The sequence below is a fragment of the Mus caroli genome, unplaced genomic scaffold (genome assembly GCF_978045245.1).
Source record: "Mus caroli unplaced genomic scaffold, Mus_caroli_1 scaffold_2, whole genome shotgun sequence".
In the NCBI taxonomy this organism is placed as follows: domain Eukaryota; kingdom Metazoa; phylum Chordata; class Mammalia; order Rodentia; family Muridae; genus Mus; species Mus caroli.
This window is the reverse complement of record NW_028227257.1, coordinates 103,019,298-103,028,410: the sequence shown is the minus strand read 5'-3', so window position 1 is coordinate 103,028,410 and position 9,113 is coordinate 103,019,298. Positions and strand designations below refer to the sequence as shown.

At 41.2% G+C, this 9,113-nt stretch overlaps 1 pseudogene; it reads left to right on the top strand.

Annotated features, from left to right (window-relative positions):
- The first annotated feature begins 7,858 nt into the window (after nucleotides 1–7,858).
- LOC110290457 (proteasome subunit beta type-3 pseudogene) lies at nucleotides 7,859–8,476 on the top strand (annotated as a pseudogene).
- The last annotated feature ends 637 nt before the right edge of the window (nucleotides 8,477–9,113 follow it).

Here is a 9,113-nt window from a genome sequence, read left to right as displayed (position 1 = left end):
CTGCTTCCCTAGATGCTGTGTTGGTTCTTTGTTTGGTTCTTTGTTTCATTTTGTCAATGTGATGCAAGCTGGGGTCTTCTGAGAAGAGGGAACCTCAACTGAGAAACGCCTTTGTTGGATTGGCCTTTAGGCAAGTCTGTTTGCCATATTCTTGAGAAGTTATCAATGTGGAAGGGTCCAATTCACTGTGGACAGTGCCACCCTTGGGCATGAGGCCATGAGTTGCATAAAACGGGAATGCTCAGCAAGCAAGCCACGAGGAACGAGCCAGAAAACAGAGTCCCTCCACTTCCTACTTCACTTCCTGCCTCCATGTTCCTGCTTTGAGTTTCTGCGCTAACTTCCCATCATGATAGACTGTGAGTTATGAGATGATGAAATAAATGCATTCCTTTCGAGTTCCTTTGTGTCATGGTGTCTATCACAGCAAACTAGGACAGATGCCAGTATGTCAAAGTCAACATATCTAAAGAGAACCCTGAAAGGCTGGAGAGATGGCTCAGCAGTTAAAGATACTGGCTTGTTCTTCCAGAGGACCTCGGTTTGACTCTCAGCACCAACATAGCAGTTCACAACTGTCTTTAGTTCCAGTCCCAGGTGACCTGACACCCTTTTCTGACCTCTGTGGGTACTACACACACCTGGTGCATAGCCACACATGCAGACAAAACAAACAATACAGAAAGTAAAATTAAGGTTAAAAAAAAACAATAGAGGTCACTGGAAACTGGCTTCTGTAGCCAGCTCAAAGAGAACTCAGATCAGCTCAGGCTTTCCATCCTGACAACACATGAGCTAAATTGCAGAAAGATGGAGGACAGATGAATTAACTACAAACCCTACTCACACAGTTAGTTATCAGCAGAACCAGTGACATGGCACAGGTCAGGAATGTCAACAGATACCTTCAATTATATTGAATACTTTCTTTATACTTTTGAAAAGGTTACAACCTATGACTTGGTCACCAATGGTTTCTGATGAATGTCATGGAGACATTATTTTATACATAAAGATAACTTCATTCTTACTTTCCCATGTTCTTTTACATGTAGGCAGCCTCAGGGACCTGATGGAGCTTGGTGCCCTTATAATTTATATTTTCTAGCTTCACTTGGGTTCTGAGTACCCTCTGCTGTCAGAAATCTTCCCGAGAGATGAAGAAACATCTCCTCACTGCAGACATGACACTGGCAACAGAAACAGCGTGATGTTTCACCCAAGTATAGTTGGTGAACAAATGAGCTTAGTTTCTGTTACTTACAGGAAATAGGTAACTTCTGCATGGCTAAGCACTGAACACACACATACTCTGTCTCTCCACCCCTAACCATTAATTACATAAATAGGGGGGAATTCTCAGGACACCCTTCCCAGTAGCTGTTAACCGAATATAAATCCTTGAGGAGGGGCAGGGTCATGTGAGCCACCTCCCCATCTATAATAGAAAGCTAATAGACCCAAATATCTGTAGGTCTCCTTTGGTAACCACAGCCACTAATAGTTCAAGAGGGTCAAGGCCATGTCATAGCCAGGGGTCAGTCTTCCACATCCTATAAACTACTTTTGCTTTTTCTCAGTTGCAGCACTTGCTCCAATGACTTTTAAATCTGTCCATTTATATGTATTGAATAAAATAGTCTTCAACTTCAGATGGAAACAAAAATGATCTAGTGAAGTCTTCTGCTTCCCAGCAGGCTATTCCTCGGAAGACAAACACACAATAAAACTCCCTGTTCCTTTGCTTGATGCTTCTCTTTTCTGTCCCTCATGTTGAACCAGCTGTAATTGAAATTTCCATTTAAAACAAAAAGCTTTGGTGCATAGGTCTTTGTCTTTCCACTTAGGACCCTTGTTCTCTCTCATGAGTTTTGTTACTATCTACCTCCACTCTTCCTACTTTCTTAGACTCTCCCCACTGAGTTTACCTTACTCTGAAAAGGGTTTTAGTCTGATGTCCCAGCCTTTGTTTCTCCACAGTTAGCTTTCTTTATACAGAAACCACCTTTACCCTACGTCTTTGTATAGTATATGTATAGGATCCGTAGTATTTCTAGTAGAGATATCAAGATAGTCTTGACATACCTTTGGTCCTCGATTTTCTCTGTGCTACAATTACATTGTTGACTGGATGGATGGGACAGGCAAGGTATTCACTTACTGCTGCAGCTTACTGAGATTTGCCTAGAGAAATGGTTTTCAATCACTGCCATAAAACTAGTTTGTGAACACAAAGTAAGAATCAAACACTGTTGAGGTATGATATTGGGTCTTATGTTTCCTACTTCCAATAACCCAACAAGACCCTTTAACCTTGCCTAAGTTAAAATGAGATCTTTGGTAAAACAGACACAAAGAAAAATGGCATAGAAGGGTAGTGTGTGTGTGTGTGTGTGTGTGTTTATTTTTTGAATTAAAATCGAATTAGATCATTTCCCTGTTCCCTTTCCCCTTCTTCAGACCATTCAATGTACATCACTCTTGCTTTTTTTCATAAATTCATGACCTTATTTAAAAAACTATTGACATATATATTTATATTCATGTATAAATAGGTACAATCTGTCCAGTCTGTATGATGTTACTTGTTTGTATGTGATTTCCGAGCTGACCCCTTGGTAATGAGTAACCAAACAAGGGGCTCTTCTCTTGAGAAAACTATTCCTCTCACTCTCAGAATTTCTTAGTTGGCTACAGTTGTTTGTCTAAGGTCAAGGTCCAGAGAGAGCAACATCATCTTAATTAAATGTTAGAACTGTGTCTTGTCCCTCAACAAGGATTCATCGCTCATAGAAATTGATGTGTTCTCCATTGTTGCCAGCAAACCTAAAACGTTCTCCCTTCTAACATGAGGCAAATGAACACATTACGAAACCATATCAGAGGAATCACTCTGTGAGATTATAAAGTCCACAATTTATAGTCTGCTTCTAGGAGCTGATCACTTATGACAGGCAGCATCTATTTTAAGCACCATAGGTAACGAAACACACATTCTGGACATCAAAGATAACAAATACTGCATTTCTGAGTCTATTGATCTAAAAAAATGCCCAAAGAATTCATGAAGCAGATGCATACAAAAGCTTAATAAAAAATTGAAGCCTACATAGTTTTCTTGTGATTTCTGAGTTCACATCTTGATTTATAAAGTTCCTAGATTAAATCTTTGTTCATTTCTGTCAGATGAGGTATAAAATAAGCCCAGGACTAGAATTCCTACTGAGAGGGCTTTTTCCTTCATGAAATAATCCTCCTAGACACAGTGAATGAATATCATTTTAAAATTCAAGAGAAAAAATTATGCTAAAGGGAACATCCCATAATGTAGAAAAGAAATCCTGGAACAATTTGGTTAATAATATAGTATTTACAATAATTCTAGAAAATGAAAGGGATAGCTTCATCCCCAGTATGAATTGGCAAAAGAGGTTTTGTGCTAACTGAGACAGCATCAGTTGTGGATGTCTGGTATGTGGTACTGAGATGCAGTCCAAGAGTATGGAGGCTCACAGGAATGATTGATGGGTGAGTTTGCCTTGATGTCTGATGGGAAAGAGTAATGCTCACAAAGGGTATGAGCCGACCTGAAGTCTAACAGTATTCCTGGGAGGCCACCCAGAAATCTGGAAAGTAAAGTTTAAACACATCCAGGAGACAGAATGAAAATCCAATCATACAACACTCATAAAATAATATAAAGCATTGGATAGAGCAGGACAGAATCTACTCCAGAGAGAGATAACCAATAGTTTCTGAAACAGAATCTTCATCTGCTACTATTGAGAATTCGTGGACTTGATGTAGTTGAAAAAGGATAATGTAAGAGGCTACTCATCAGATAAGTAACAGCAAAGCAACAATTAAAACAAAAGTACCTGTCCTTTTTGTCAAGAGATATGCTAACCAAACCCCTATTCATTCCACAGACTTCAATGTTCAACACCTTGAACAAAAAACAATTTAAATCTAGATTTTTAAACAGAGAGTGTTCATTGTCCTTTCCCCACTTTTGGCTTCTGTGTTGATTCCAGGTAGACTTTTTCTCATAAATTCTCAATCCAGGTCTCTCTCTAACTCTGTTCCCTTTATAAAACAATTCCAAGATAAGGTATAAGAGAAAATAAAGAACAAAGGGAATTAGAGAATAACCTACTAATTGAATTAGATACTCATCTTCTTCCTCTTCCTTCATGTGGTGAACAATTACGCCTTTGTGAAGACTAATTCAACCAAGCTTACTTGCCTTGTTTCATAGCTCTTCGTGAGAAAGCACTTAGGCAGCGGCCATCCCTTGCCTCATTGGGAGACGAATGTATGCTTCCAGAGTTGATCATGACGGGTAGATCATAGACATTTATGCTATACAATCCATGTGGGAATGAAGTTTCTAATCATCTGTAGCACAGAGATTATTCCACTCATTCCATCTTTGATCCCAGATAAACTAACTCTGTGCCAGCAACTTTGTCACTCATTCATGTCTTCTGCCTTCCTTAAATGAATGTCAATTTCATTTAAACTTACTTTTTGAGAAGTTATGCAGTCTTTTTTTTTTTTTTTTTTTTTGTGGTTTTTCGAGACAGGGTTTCTCTGTGTAGCCCTGGCTGTCCTGGCACTCACTTTGTAGACCAGGCTGGCCTCAAACTCAAAAATCCGTCTGCCTCTGCCTCCCGAGTGCTGGGATTAAAGGCGTGCGCCACCACGCCCAGTTGAAGTTATGCAGTCTTAAGGAAAGAGTAGATGCCCAGGATCTTTAAGAAAAGCACAAAGAGCAGGGGAAAACTCAACCATGATTTTTTTTTTTTTTTAGAAAGATGAGATTATATCTTCATCGTGGCAGCATTAGTGTCCATAAGGCTAGAACATTGAGGCTGACCATTTGAAAAAAATCTATAGTCACAAGTTTGATTACGCACTTACTTAACACCCAGTTCAGTAGGTACAAGGTACTAAAATAACACCATCAGGAAAAACAGTGACAGAACTTACCACTCAGGAAATCACAGGCTACTTTGGGTAGAGACTTAGACATTTTTATAAGTTTGTATAATAGAAAATATGATAAAAATAAAGCCAATATAGCCACATAATGACGTTAGTGAGATAAATGGATTTTACTCAGGATAATTTTTTTTCTGGCAGGTGACAAAGGCAGACTCTGACTGTGGGTTAAAGTAAATTTGTACCAGCCATGTCGGTACTGGGTAGAGCCCCATTAAATATCAATGGATGGAGGAGGTCAAAAATGTGTCCAAGCCAGAAGAGAATATACAGACACGGGTCCAGCGCTGTCTCTTTTCCAGAACCGACGTTAGAGAACAGTTCTAAAGGATAAGCCATGGGCTCAGTTTTGGGTTTAAGGTTCCTGTTTCCCTTATTTAGGGATTTTATGAATTGAAACCTTACCTTACATTTACTGTACAGTTGTTTTAAATTTTGTTACATTTTATACTCCATGACACCTTACGAGAGGAGATCTTGGTTCTGTCAGCCACTTAAAACACTTCCTTCCTGACTCTCGGCTCTAAGACTCTCTCAAGCTTCCTTCTTCATAGCCGGGAGTGATAACACCTTATAGAATTTAGGAAAAATGAACATGATAATGAATATAAATCACTGATTAATGCCATCACACAATGGCTCCGAGTCGTTTCTGTGTTGTTTGGTGGGTGTGCTGTTTGTTTTCACAGACTATATGGATTTTATCACCTTACTTTCTGTCGGAATTTTATCATCATACGCAAACTATAACTATAATATAGACACACAAGCCTAGTCTTCGAGGAAAGGGGTCATATAGTAGGAGTCAGGGAGATGAGGGGCGTCAGAGGCAGGAGGGATGCCAAGTATTGAAGACTTTCTTTGGAGATGTGACCTCTGAGAGAAAAATGGATTCTCTGACAGCATGCAGATTCCTCATAAGAACACGTCAATTTTCTATTCTGTTGAAGGATGAGCAAATTGTAGCTTCTCATCACCGAATTCAATAGTGACAATAACACTGACAGTTATCGGATGACAATGGCAGCCATGAATGGAGCGAGAGCCTTCGAGAGGAAAACAATTATAATTAGACCTCAAGAAGGAAGCGAGGAGAAGAATGCAGAAAGTAGAGGACACAGACGATACTGTTTCCTAGCAACTGGGAAACACTTCTTTTTGTTAGGAAATGGCCAATCGGAATACCGAGAATAGGATTCAGCCCTGAGCTCAGGAGGACTAAGATGCATGACAATCACCATTGAGGTTATAATTACATTCGCAGCACTATCGATATATAATGATGCTTTGTGTCACACACTTTGGGGACTAGTTACATAAATATGCCAATGTGTTGTAATTTTATTGAGTCAATTGGACTGAGGATTAACCCCAATATAAAGAATTCAGACGGTGTGAATAAAGAAGTCTTAGGTACCACCTCCAACAGGAAAATGCAGGACAAAGATTTAAACTCAAGGAGACAGTCTATGTAAACCAGATGTGAGTGGGCTAAATAAAGGACTTTCCTGAATAATATTTACATTTCAGGAGGGATCTCCTCCACAGGCATTCTAAGCAGGAAGGTACAGGGGCAGGCATCTCAACACCTGCAAGGCTGATTCTTTTTTTCATTCTTTCTTTTCCTTTTTTTTTTTTAAAGTAGAGAATGTAACAGCAGAAGCCGGTTTACTGCCTACCCTACTCTTCTGCCCAAGGTCAACGTTCCCAGATGAAAATCTGCCCTCCTTTAGAAAAGCCAGTCTGCTACTGCAGCTACCAAACAGCATATGCTATTTGTCAATCTGCACCAGTGTGCCTGAAATTATTCAAATCAATCAATTAAAAACAAACCCACATAAATAATGCATTTTCCATCCCTGACTTTTCTCCTGTTTCCGGGCCTTGGTTCATAATCAAGGCGGTTAATAGTCTTTAGAATGCAAATGTCCATGTTTTTAGTTTTTAAAGACTTCACTCACTTTACACGAACGCTCTACCAGGTGTAATCCAAGAGAGCTTTTGAAGGGAGGCAGCAGATGGGGAATCTCAGCATAAGTGAAAGAGAAAGTAGAAGGCAAAGGACTCCCATGTCTTCATAGAATAGCACGCCATTCTATGTAGTAGCCATGTCTTCCTAACTCTCTTATAAACTGACCTGGAAGGGAGGGAGAGTCTCTAAAGCATACGACGTGGGGCTAAATCTAAAGACTCCTGCTTTCTAAAATCCTCTAGTACTTTCTTCACCAGGTTATCACCCCCTTAAATACATTCAAGAGAATTCCTTCATTTGTATCCAGAAGGGCGTCTGCCACACACCCTCTTTTGTGAGCAGGATAAACATCTACCCGTTCTAAGCACATCTCCCCGCGCAGAGTCTGTACATCTGGAAAACCTTGCTGTCTAAAGCGTGGTTCCAACTGTGAGCCGCTGGCAGGAGCTCACGCTACTCAGACTTTTGGTATTTATTGGGAGATCCTGCATAAATGGCACAAGGATGCCCAGAGGGAGGCCTGGAAAGCCCTCCGGAGCTCCACAGCTGGGCTCCCTCTCTCAGCTGCCAGACTGGCATCGTGTTTGGGCAGTGAGCTTTAGATTCTGACGGAGATGAAAGGCTAAGGACCAAACCTCTGTTACTGAAAGACTTCCAGATTCTTCTTCCAGTCTCCAGCTTCCTTGTTGATGAGAATTCATGAATTGGTTATATCTTCAAAACTTTCAAAGTGAGTTCAGATCAATATTGTTCAGCCTTAAGTATGGCGAGTTACATTTAAAAGCATTGTCCTGAGGACTTGGCAAGAACGTTGACCCTGAGAAAGCCAGAGCCGGTTTGCAGGCAATGCAGTGGGGATCGGGCTTCCACTCCCTCGCAATCATGTCTATTATGTCCTACAATGGAGGGGCCGTCATGACCATGAAGGGAAAGAACTGTATGGCTATCGCTGCAGACAGGCGTCTTGGGATCCAAGCCCAGATGGTGACCACGGACTTCCAGAAGATATTTCCCATGGGTGACAGGCTCTACATAGGCCGGCTGGCCTGGCCACTGACGTCCAGACAGTTGCCCAGCGTCTCAAGTTCCAACTGAACCTGTATGAGCTGAAAGAAGGTCAGAAGATCAAGCCTTACACCCTCATGAGCATGGGTAGTCAACCTCCTGTATGAGAAGCGGTTTGGTCCCTACTACACAGAGCCTGTCATTGCTGTCCTGGACCCGAAGACCTTTATGCCCTTCATTTGCTCTCTAGACCTCATTGGCTGTCCCATGGTGACTGACGACTTCGTAGTCAGTGGTACCTGCTCCGAACAAATTTATGGGATGTGTTAGTCTCTCTGGGAGCCCAACATGGATCCAGAACACCTATTTGAAACCATTTCTCAGGCCATGCTGAATGCAGTGGACCGGGATGCCGTGTCAGGCATGGGCTTCATGGTTCTCATCATTGAGAAAGACAAGATTAACACCAGGACGCTGAAGGCCTGGATGGACTAACCTGTGCTTTGTGGATGAACTAACCTGTGCTCTGGTCCCATCTCCTTTTGTTGATTTTCTTTTTAATAAAATCGCTTTTCTTTCCAAAAATAAAATAAAATAAAATAAAATAAAAGCATTGTCCTTAGGCTGTGGCAAAAACTAAATTCTGGTCTAGGCTGGGCTACATCTCAGACCTTATCTGTAAGCAGCACCACAGCTACACGAACCAGGCTCCTGAAAGGGAGGCTGGGGCTGCATGAGAGAAAATGGCGAGAGGAATAAGGAGACCAAGACAAAGATACTGATCAAGGCCCAAAGTTTACGTAAGAGTCTGAGCTTATGGGGCAGGGAACCCCATCCCCCACCACATAAGGATAGTGTCAGGAGAACAGGTTCAGCCTCTTAGCAGGTATCAGTATCTTGGAGAAAAGAGCAGAGGTGGCAGAACAATAGACCTATCTAGGTGGGAAGACTCCACCCTAGGTGGTCTTATTCTCAGCAGCAGAACAGGTCTGAGACAGCCTGCTCAAGGCTCAGGGAGGCTACATAGTAATATTGATACAGGTTAAATGAATCTGACTCTTAGCTCTGAGAAAATGATACGGATAATTTGAAAATAATTTTATCATATAACAGCTAATGGAAAGAAAATTAT